Here is an 11,961-nt window from a genome sequence, read left to right as displayed (position 1 = left end):
GAGAGGGCAGACTGGTGGAAGGGGTAATCAGAATTCATACATTCTCTGGATGAGAAGAAGGGGAAAGACGCGGAGAAAATTTGGAACTCCAAATCTTGTGGAAATGAATATTGAAAACTAAAAAAATAAATGAATAAATTTAATTTTAAAAAAAGAAAAACAGACTTCCAAGACATTTTTCAGCCATTTGTAGGCCATCGTGCTTGCACCTGGGTCATTTTCTTCACTCCCCTCTCCCCCCAAAAAAATCTCCTCTCACTTTCTAGTTTTCCTTTTTGCGACATCTCCCCGCATTACAATACAGGGGTTTAAGAGTAGCTGCTGTTTTGCTTGCTTTGTATTTATATCTCTAATGCATAGCACAAGGACTGGCAATAATTACGGATTTTTTATTCAAAATGATAAAGCTAGTTCTGAATAAAAATCTACAAACATCAGAACTTTATGTGTGCCAGCAGACTTCACAACGATTAAAGTATATTTTATGCTGGTAACATAAAAACTATTTTCAGTCATTTTGTTTTGCTAAAATTAATTATGATTTATACAAAATGCTATAGTCACCACAATTAGAAGGGAAGCAGAACATTGAGAAACAATTTTTACAGTCAATGTCTTTGACAAAGGCCTCATTTCTAAAATTTAGAGAGAACTGAGTCAAAATCATAAGAATACAAATTATTCCTCATTTGGTAAATAGTAAAAGAGTATGGACAAGTAGATTTCTGATGAAGAAATAAAAGCTATCAATAGCATACAGTACAGCTGGAAGGAACTTTAATCATGCTATTTACTCTTTTCATCTTGTTCCTTTTCCTGTCCAGCTGTTTGTGCTTTCCAGTTATCCCCAAAGTATCCTTTATGGTTTGGAATTCTTCAAATATTATTTTCATTGATTATTCTTCACCAAAAAGGAATCCAGTACCAAGCTCTGGAGGATGAATTGCCCTTCTTCCAACATTTTTATAGGTTGGAAGTAACTGAATGTTTGGATGAGTCCACAAAGATCATCATAAGGCAGACTCGATGTGGGATTCGACATATTGCTGACTACTCATTTATTTCTGAGAAGTCCAAAATTAGAAATAATCCCTTAACCTACAGGATCATCAAATATCCAAGGGGCATGAATTGTAGGAGAGTTGAAGACTTTGCAGAAGGCAGCAGAAGTTTGGAGTAGTGTGACACACTTGAAGTTTTGACGAATATACAAACAAGATTCTGACACTGAGTTTGCTTTCCTGGCTTGAGATCATGGAGATGCTTACCCCTTTGATGTAGAAAGAAACATCTTCGCTCATACTTTTGCCCCAGATTCTGACTACCAAAGAGGCATCCACTATGATAGTGATGAAGAATGATCATATTATGATAAGGGAACCAATCCCTTCCCGGTGGCTGTTCATGAGATAGACCACTCTCTGGACCTGGGACAGTCTCAAGGTTCAGACTCCCTCACGTTCCCCAACTATCAATATCAGAACCCAAGATTCTTCAGGAAGAGTGATGATGACATAACAGGGATCTGACACTTTATTAAATGAGAAAGAAAATGCCATATCGTGAAGTTCTAAACTTGGTGCACATAGATCCTTTTCCATAGAAACCGCAAATTTCCCTGACCTGGGAAGCAAACCAATAACTCATGGGGAAATGTTTCTTATGTTACTTTTGAGGACTGCTGGAGCTAAGATCCAAAATATTGTGGGAGAGGAATGATCTAATTCAGCATTTGAACTGTGAACAAGAGAAAAAGGAATATTTCAAGTATGAAACTCAATGTTCATTTTCTACTGCCTTTTTTAAATGTATGTAGATAAATTGTGCATAGTATTTGTAAAGAAAAAGAAATCAAAACTATCTATAATCTTATTAAAAATGCTCTAAATCACTATTGGTTGGAGAAATACAAATCAAAACAACTCTGTGGTAACACATCACACCTATCAGATCAACTAACTTGATAAAACAGGAAAATTATAAATGCTGGAGAAGATGTGAGGAATTTGGAAAACTACTGCATTGTTAGTGGAGTTGTGAAATACTCTGAACAGCAGTTTGGAACTGTGCTCAGATGTCTATAAAACTGACAATACCACTTCTAGTTCTGTATCACAAAGAGATCATAAAAAAGGGAAAAGAATTCACAGGTATATTTATTGCAGGTTTTTCCTGGTGGTCAAGAAACAGAAATTGAGAGGATGTCAATCAATTGTCGAATGGCTGAAGAAGTTGTAGTATAAGAATGTAATGGAATACTACTCTGTTGTAAGAAATGGTAAGTGGTGCAGAGCCAAGATGGGGGAGTGGGAGCAGCTATTCACCTAAGTTCTTAGACGAACTTCTTCAGATACCTCTAAAAAGAGGATCTGAGAAAATTTTGGAGGTGTAGAAGCTAATAGGAGAGAGATTCACAGCCTAAGACAGGTTAGAAGATTGATGGTAAGAATCTGTTCCATGGGGGTTAAGAGGCTCAGAGCACAAAACATAGCACGTCCCAACCAGGACAGGGCCAAACAGGAAAGACCCGGGGTGGTCTGAGGCAGCATGGTGGGAGAATAGCAGCCAAGGGCAAAAACCCAGCAGAGCCGAGCTAGTGAGAGCCGTGGATGGAGCCCCAGGTATATACAGCAGGTGCTCCATAGACTTTCAGCCCACACATTAAATGTCCGTAAGTCACCTACTTGAACTTCTGAGAGCAAAAATTGCGGAGTGATCAGTAAATGCTCTCTCCCCCTCCCCTTGTTAACTTAAAAAAAAAAAAAAACAACATAAAATATTTCCCCAGAAAAGTCCTGGATCAGTGGTCATCAAAGATCACCAAGCACTTACATTGCTTTTCCTATAGCTCAGGTGAAGAGATCTCTCATGACCAGACCACCCTGCTCCCACACTTAACAAGCTACCTCCAGGGCTAATCCAGCGAGAAAAAAAAACAACCCAGCCAGTCTCTGCTTTCTCACATCAGCGAACTCAGTACTAGGTTCTCTAACTGCTAGCTGAAAGAACTAGAGGCCGCAACACACAATGCCTAATCATCATGAGTAAGGAGCAAAGGAGGATGAAAAGATCAAAGAATTTTTCTGTGGGGAAAAGGATCAAGACTGGAATTCCAAAGAGGTCAGCATTGAGAATGCTCCCATCTGAAACTTCAGAAGGCACTACGAACTGCTCCCATACAAAAAGAGCACTCTTGGAAGAGTAGAAGAAGGAAATAAAAGCAAAAATGGTCAACAATTATAGAAGTATGGAAAAAGAATTCACTGAAGAAAACAGCTTTTTTTTTATTACTAATTTTTTTAATGTTTAACAATCACTCCGATACAATTGAGGTTTTATCCCCCCCACACCTACCACCCACTACCCCCTCCCCCCCACGACTGCATACAATTCTGTATAGGTTCTACATATACTTTCCTATTGAGTATATTTTCACTGTAGTCATGCTATGTAGTTAGACTAAAATAAATGAAAGAAATCATATAACAAATCAAAACATGACACACAAACACATACACATACACAAACATGATCTGCTACATTTTGTGAATGACTTCCATATTTCTTTCTCTGAGTGTGGAAGGCATTTTGCCTTGAGAACCACCTTTGGGATTTTTTTTTTATAAGAAGTTTTTGCGTTATTACAAAATGCCAAGTCTACCAGAAAAAAACTCTCGCACACTGTGGTCGTTGCTGTGCACAAACTTCTCCTGGTTCTGCTCCTTTCAATCAGCATCAGGTCATATAAATCCTTCCAGGCCTCTCTGAAGTCTTCTTTTTCATCATTTCTTATGGCACAATAGTACTCCATTACATTCATATACCATAATTTATTCAGCCATTCCCCAATTGATGGACATCCCCTTGACTTCCAGTTTTTGGCAATTACAAAGAGTGCTGCTATAAATATTTTTGTACATGTGGGACCCTTTCCCATTTTTATGATCTCTTAGGGATACAGTCCTAGTAGCGATATTGCTGGGTCAAAGGGTATGCACATTTTGGTAGCCCTTCGGGCATAGTTCCAAATTGCTCTCCAGAATGGTTAGATGCGCTCGCAGCTCCACCAACAATGAATTAGTGTTCCAACTCTCCCACATCCTCTCCAGCATTTATCATTTTCTTGTTCTGTCATGTTTGCCAATTTTATAAGTGTGATGTGGTACCTCAGACTTGTTTTGATTTGCATCTCTCTAATCAATAGTGATTTAGAACATTTTTTCATATGATTATAGATATCTTTAATTTCTTCCTCTGAAAATTGCCTGTTCATATCCTTTGACCATTTATCAATTGGGGAATGACTTGTATGATTATATATATGAGTCAGTTCTCTATATATTCTAGAAATGAGGCCTTTATCCCTGAGATTAGCTATAAAAATTCTTTCCCAATTTACTACATCCCCCCGGATGTTGGTTGCATTGGGTTTGGTTGTGCAAAACCTTCTCAGTTTAATGTAATCAAAGTTATCCATTTTGCATTTCATAATGCTTTGTATCTCTCCTTTAGTAAAGAATACTTCCCTTCTCCATAGATCTGATAAATACACTATTCCTTGCTTCTCCAGTTTATTCATGGTATCAATCTTTATACCTAAATCATGTACCCATTTGGACTTTATTCTTGTGTACGGTGTCAGGTATAGGTCTATGCCTAATTTCTGCCACACTGTTATCCAGTTATCCCAGCAACTTTTGTCAAACAATGAGTTCTTATCCCAGAAGCTAGGGTCCTTGGGTTTATCAAACAGAAGGTTGCTATATTCCTTGCCTACTGCATCTTGAATGGCAAGTCTATTCCACTTGTCTACCTCTCTGTTTCTTAGCCAATACCAAGTGGTTTTGATAATTGCTGCTTTATAGTACAGTTTGAGGTCTGGTAGCGCTAGGCCACCTTCCCAAACATTTGTTTTCATTAGTCCCTTTGATATTCTGGACCTTTTTTTTTTCCAAATGAATTTTGATATTATTTTATCCAGCTCTAGAAAATAATTGTCTGATAGTTTAATTGGTATGGCACTAAATAAGTAAATTAATTTAGGTAGAATTGTCATTTTTCTTATATTAGCATGGCCTACCTATGAGCAAATAATGTTTTTCCACTTACTTAAATCTGACTTTATTTGTGCAAAAAGTGTTTTGTAATTGTGTTCATATAATCCCTGGGTTTGTTTTGGCAGGTAAACTCCTAAGTATTTCATACTGTGTGCCTTAGCTTTAAATGGGATTTCTCTTTCTATCTCTTGCTGTTGGACTTTGTTGCTAATATACAGAAATGCAGAAGATTTCTGTGGGTTTATTTTGTAACCTGCAACTTTGCCAAAGTTGTTTATTATTTCAAGTAATTTTTTACTTGAATCTCTGGGATTCTCTAGGTAAATCGTCATATCATCTGCAAAGAGTGATAACTTAGTTTCTTCTTTGGCTATTCTTATTCCTTGAATATCTTTATCTTGTCTAATTGCTACAGCTAACATTTCTACTACCATACTGAATAATAGTGGTGATAATGGACATCCTTGTTTCACCCCTGATCTTATTGGGAATGCATCTAGCTTATCCCCATTGCATACAATGCTTGCTGAAGGTTTTAGATAGATACTGCTTATTATTTTATGGAAAGTTCCCTTTATTCCTACGTTCTCCAGTGTTTTTAGTAGGAATGTGTGTTGTATTTTGTGAAAAGCTTTTTCTGCATCTATTGAGATAATCATGTGGTTTTTGTTAGCTTTGTTGTTGATGTGATCGATAATGCTAATAGTTTTCCTAACATTGAACCAGCCCCGTAATCCTGGTATGAATCCTACCCGACCATAATGTATTAATCTCGTGATAAGATGCTGTATTCGTTTTGCTAAAATCTTTTTTAAAATTTTTGCATCTATATTCATTAGGGAAATTGATCTATAATTTTCTTTCTCTGTTTTGTCTCTCCCTGGTTTGGGTATCAAAACCATATTTGTATCATAGAAAGAATTTGGGAGGACTCCTTCTTCCCCAATTTTCAAAAATAGTGTATGTGGTACTGGAAATAACTGTTCTTTAAATGTTTGATAGAATTCACTTGTGAATCCCTCTGGCCCTGGAGATTTTTTCCTAGGGAGTTCATTGATGGCTTGTTCAATTTCTTTTTCTGAGATGGTGTTGTTTAAGTATTCAACTTCCTCTTGTGTTAATCTGGGCAATTTGTATTTTTTAAAATATTCATCCATCTCGTTTAGATTATCGAATTTGTGGGCATAAAGTTGGGCAAAGTAGTTTTTAATTCTTGTTTTAATTTCCTCCTCATTGGAGGTGAGTTAACCCCTTTCATTTTTAATATTAGTAATTTGATTTTGTTCTTTCTCTTTTTTAATCAGATTGATAAAATGTTTATCAATTTTATTAGTTTTTTTCATAAAACCAACTATTGGTTTTATTTATTCATTCAATACTTTTCTTAATTTCAATTTTAATAATCTCTCCTTTGGTTTTCAGTATTTCTAATTTGGTATTTACTTGGGGATTTTCAATTTGTTCTTTTTCTAGCTTTTTCGACTTCAAGCCTAAGTCATTGTTCTCCTCTTTCTCTATTTTATTTATGTAAGCATTCAAACATATAAAACTTCCCCTAATAACTGCTTTTGCAGTATCCCATAAATTTTGGTATGTTGTCTCACTATTGTCATTCTCTTGAATGAAATGGTTGATTGTTTCTATGATTTCTTCTTTAACCCAACCCTTCTTTAGAATTAGATTATTTAGTTTCCAATTGATTTTTGGTTTCTCTTTCCATGGCCTTTTATTACATGTAAATTTTAATGCATTATGATCTGAAAAGGATGCATTGATAGTCTCTACCATTCTACACTGGATTGTGAGATGTTTATGTCCTAGTACATGGTCAATTTTTGTAAATGTTCCACGTACCGCTGAGAAAAAGGTATATTCCTTTCTATTCACATTTAATTTTCTCCAAAGATCTATCATATCTACCTTATACAGAGTTTTATTTACCTCCTTAACCTCTTTCTTGTTTATTTTGAGGTTAGATTTATCGAGTTCAGAGAGCAGGAGGTTGACGTCCCTCACTAGTATACTTTTGCTATTAGTTTATTCCTTCAACTGCCCCAACCTCTCCTCTAAGAATTTGGATGCTATTCCATTTGGAGCATACATGTTTAGTAATGATATTGCTTCATTGTCTATGGTGCCTTTTAGCAGGATATAGTTTCCATCCTTATCCCTTTTGCTTAGATCTATTTCTGCTTTTGCTTTGTCTGAGATTAGGATTGCTACTCCTGCCTTTCTTACATGAGCTGAAGCACAATATATTCTGCTCCATCCTTTGACCTTTATCCTATGTGTATCCCCCCGTTTCAAATGTGTTTCTTCTAAGCAGCATATTGTTGGATTATGGCTTTTAATCCATTCTGCTATCCGTCTCTGAATTATGGAAGAGTTCTTTCCATTCACATTCACAGTTATGATTACAATCTGTGTATTTCCCTCCAGCCTCTTTCCCACAATTTGTGCTTTTAGCTCTCCCGTCTCCCTTCCCCTCCTCAATAGTATTCACTTTTCTCCACCTCCTCCTGCAGCCTTCCCCTCCTTCTTTTAGCCCCCCTCCCTTTTACTCCCCTTTACTCTTATTGCTTCTTTCCTCCCTTTTAGCCACCCTCCCCTTTCTTTCCCCTTCCTCTCCTACTACCTATAGAGCTAGTTAGGACTATCTACTTAAGATTATTGTTCCCTCCTTTAAACAAAACAGATGAGAGTACCTCTCAAACAATGCTCATCTCCCTCCCCTCCTTCCCTCTACTATAGTTTTGTACTTCTTCCTGTGATATAATTTGCCATTTTCTGCTTCCCCCTTTTCACACCTCCTATTACAATCCCTGCTCATACTTAAATCATGTTTTTGACATGACCTCATTTACTTTATACCCGTTCCTTCTACATATATCCCTTTTGTTATAATAGCTGCACAGTTCTCAAGATTAGCAGGTATCAGCTTCCCTTATAAGGAGGTAAACAGTTTGCCCTAATTGAGTAGCAAGTTTTTGTTTTGTTTTTTCCCCCCGTTTACCTTTTTATGATTCTCTTGAGACCTGCGTTTGAAGATCAAATTGTCTATTGAGTTCTGGTGTTTTGGCCAGGAAGCTCTGGAAATCCCGTATTTCGTTGAATGACTTTCTCCTTGCCTGAAATATTATGCTGAACTTTGCTGGGTAGTTGATCCTTGGTTGAAGTCCCAACTCCTTTGCCTTACGGAATATTGGGTTCTAATTCTTTCGGTCTTTTAATGTAGAACCTGCAATGTCCTCTGTGATCCTGAGTGTATGTCCTTGATATTTGAATTGTTTCTTTCTGGCTGCTTGTAGTATTTTCTCCTTCACTTGATAGCTCTGGAATTTAGCAACAATATTTCTTGGGGTTTTGAGTTTGGGATCCCTTTCGGGAGGGGAACGGTGGATTCTTTCGATGACTATTTTGCCCTCTGGGTCTAGTACTTCTGGGCAGTTTTCCTTGATGATTTCCTGCAAGATATTTTCCAGACTCTTTTCTTCATCATGGGTTTCTGGCAGGCCAATAATTTTTAAATTTTCTCTCCTGGATCTATTTTCCAGGTCAGTTGTTTTTCCAATTAAATATTTTACATTTTCTTCTATCTTTTCATTCTTTAGATTTTTTTTTGACTGATTCTTGTTGCCTCATTGAGTCATTAGTTTCTACTTGCCCAATTCTAATCTTCATGGTATTGTTTTCTTCAGTTAACTTTTGCATCTCTTTTTCCATCTGACCAATTTTTCCCTTTAAGTAGCTATTTCCTCCATTTAATTTTTGTACTTCTTCTTCCATTCGACCAATTTTCCCAGTTAGGTTTTGTGTTTCCTTTTCCATTAGATCAATTTTCCCAAGTATGTTTTGGGTTTCCTTTTCCGTTTGATTAACTCTTCCTTTTAGGGAATTATTCTCTCCAGTTAATTTTTGAACTTCCTTTTCCATTTGTTCAATTTTCCTTTTCAGAGTGATGTTCTCATCGGTAAATTCTTTTTTTTATAATTTTAAAATCATTGGCCAGTTTTTCTTTTATTTCCCTCTTCAGCTGTTCCAGGTAATCTAGTTGTGCTTGCGAAAAATTCATAGTCCCTTCTGAGGTTTCAAATGGAAGTACAGTCTCAGCTCTGACCTCTTTGGTGTTTGTGTTTTGGTCCTTATCCCCATAGAAAGATTCTGTGGATTTTTCACTTTTTGTCTGCTTTTTCCGATTCATGATGTTGGCTGAGTGTTGTAGCTTCTGGTTCTTTCAGTCAGAAGGTACAGATCCTTGTGTTGAGCTGATGTGTGTCGAGGCTAAAAGCAGGTTTTTGTTTTTTGTTTCCCAGATCAACCCTGTGGTTAGCTTGTTAGGTGTGTGGAAGGGGTGGTCTGGTCTCAGGAGATCTCCTCAGCTGACCTGAGGCAAAGGCAAGGTCAGGTGATGGTGATCCCAGCTTCCCTATAGTCTTCCCTTTTCCCCTGAAGGGCTGGGGTACGCCTAGATGCTAATGCGTGTTCCCGCCCCTCCTGGGGCTCGTCTCCCTGCGCTGAGGCTTGCCTGGGTCTCAGTGCGAATTTTCTCTGCCCTGGGTCCTCTGTACTTCCAGATCGTCTCCACCACAGTAAGAAGAATCCCCCTTTAATATTTTTCTAGCCTCTGGTGTTATGAGACTTTTTGACCCCTTTTGCTGTTCGCACTGACGCACGATTTATCTGGGGAAATATTTTATGGTTCTTTCATGGTCATCAGGGGGGAGGAGAGTCCATTTACTGATCACTCCGCCATCCTGGCTCCCGGAAGTTCAAGTAGGTGACTTGCCGAAGTTTAGTCTTCAGGCTGAACGTTTCAAGGGCTGCTGCGCTGATATCTGGCGCTCAGCGGCTCTCACTGGCTCAGTTTGGCTTGTCTCCTGCTCCGCTGGTTTCACCCGCCACTCTCGGGCTTCTCAGGTCCCTTCTGCCCTGCTGCCCTGCTGCCCTGACTGCTCTGCTCTGTGCGCTGCAGGCTTACCCCTGCGGAGCAGATCCTTCCTGTGGACCTTCCAGTCTAACCTGGGCTCCGAATCTGTCAAAGTCTGTCACCCACTGGATTCCACACCTCCAAAGTTTTGTCAGATTCTCCTTTTGAATATATCCAGAGGAGTTTGTCCAGGAGCTTAGATGAGTCGTTGCTTTCGCTCTGCCATCTTGGCTCCGCCCCCCCCTCCCCCCAGAAAACAGCTTTTTAAAAGAGAAAATTGAACAAATGGAAAAGGGGGCACAAAAAGTAACTGGAGAAAATAATTCCTTAAAAAGATTAATTGGACATATGGAAGAGTAGATGCAAAAGTTAACTGAAGAAAACAATTTGACAAAAATTGGAATTGGGAAAATATAAGCTAGTGACTTTATGAGGCATCAAGAATCAGTCAAACAAAATCTAAAGAAGGAAAAGATAGAAGAAAATGTGAAATATCAAATTGGAAAAACAACTGACCTGGAAAATAGATCCAGGAGAGAAAATTTAAGAATTATTGGCCTGCCAGAAAGCCATGATGAACAATAGAGCCTAGACAATATCTTCCAAGAAATCATCAAGGAAAACTGCCCAGAAGTGCTAGATGTAGAGTCCAAAATAGTAATCAAAGGAATCCACTATTCACCTCCCAAAAGGCATCTCACACTAAAAACGCAAAGGAAAATTGTTTCCAAATTCCATAACTATCAAGTGAAGGAGAATATAATGCAGGCAGCCAGAAAGAAACCATTCAAATATCGAGGAGCTATAGTTAGGATCATACTGGACCTTGAATCTTCCACATGAAAAGATCGAAGTAATTGTACTCTGATATTCCATAAGACAAAGAAGCTGCAATTACAACCAAGGATAAATTACCTAGCAAAGTTCTGCATGATATTTCAAGCAAGGAAAAGGATATTCAGTGAAATGAAGGATTTCCAGACCTTTCTGATAAAAACTCCATAAATAAATAGAAAATTCAATCTTCAAAAGCAGGTCTCCAGAGAGGCATAAAATGGTAAACAAGGGAAAAGAAAAACTTATAATTCAATTTGAACAAACTATTAACCTCCCTGTAAGGGAAGATGATGCTTGCCGATCTGGAGAATTGTATATGTATTATAAATATAAAAGGGATATAAATAGGCAGAGGGAGTGAGTATAAAGTAAATGATGTGATGATAAAAATGTGATTTAAGCAAGCGAAGGAACTGTATCAGGTGATGTGAAAATGAGGGAGGAGGAAAAGGTAAATAACATTACAGGAAGAAGTACAAAATTATATTACAGTTCAGGGAAGAAGGGGAGGGAGATGAGCACTGTTTGAGATGTACTGTCCTCTGATTTGGTTCAAGGAGGGAATAACAAACTTAACTGAGTATATAAATTTAAATAGCTTGATAGTCAGTAGGAGGGGAAGAGTGAAAGAAGGGGAAGGGAGACTAAAAGAGAGGGAAGAAGTAGTAAGGGTAAAGGAGAATAAAAGGGACGGGGGCTGAAAGAAGTACGGGAAGACTGTGGGACGTGGTGGTCAAAAATTAAAATTCTATTGTGGAGGGGAAGGGAGAAGGGAGAACTAAAATTACAAACGGTAGGAAATAGGATGGAGGGAAAGACACAGATAGTAATCATAACTGAGAATGTGAATGGGATGAATTCTCCCATAAAACGGCGATTGATAGCAGAATGGATTAAAAACTATAATCCAACAAGATGTTGTTTAAAAGAAACGCATTTGAAATGGGCGGATACGCGCAGGGCAAAGGTAAAAGATTGTAATAGAATATATTGTATTTCATCTGATGTAAGAAATGAAATGGTAGAAATATTAATCTGAGACAAAGCAAAAGTAGAAATACATTTAATCAAAAGAGATATGGAAGGAAACTATATTCTGCTAAAAGACACCATAAACAATGAATAAATATCATTACTAAA

The 11,961-nt window shown here is 37.7% G+C and overlaps 1 pseudogene; it reads left to right on the top strand.

Moving 5' to 3' along the window:
* The first annotated feature begins 783 nt into the window (after positions 1–783).
* On the top strand, positions 784–1,529 carry LOC140512209 (matrix metalloproteinase-26-like; annotated as a pseudogene).
* Positions 1,530–11,961: the final 10,432 nt, after the last annotated feature.

Source organism: Notamacropus eugenii, chromosome 6 (assembly GCF_028372415.1).
Source record: "Notamacropus eugenii isolate mMacEug1 chromosome 6, mMacEug1.pri_v2, whole genome shotgun sequence".
Taxonomy (NCBI): Eukaryota; Metazoa; Chordata; class Mammalia; order Diprotodontia; family Macropodidae; genus Notamacropus; species Notamacropus eugenii.
Note: the sequence above shows the minus strand (reverse complement) of the source record. Positions and strands in the feature narration are given on the sequence as shown.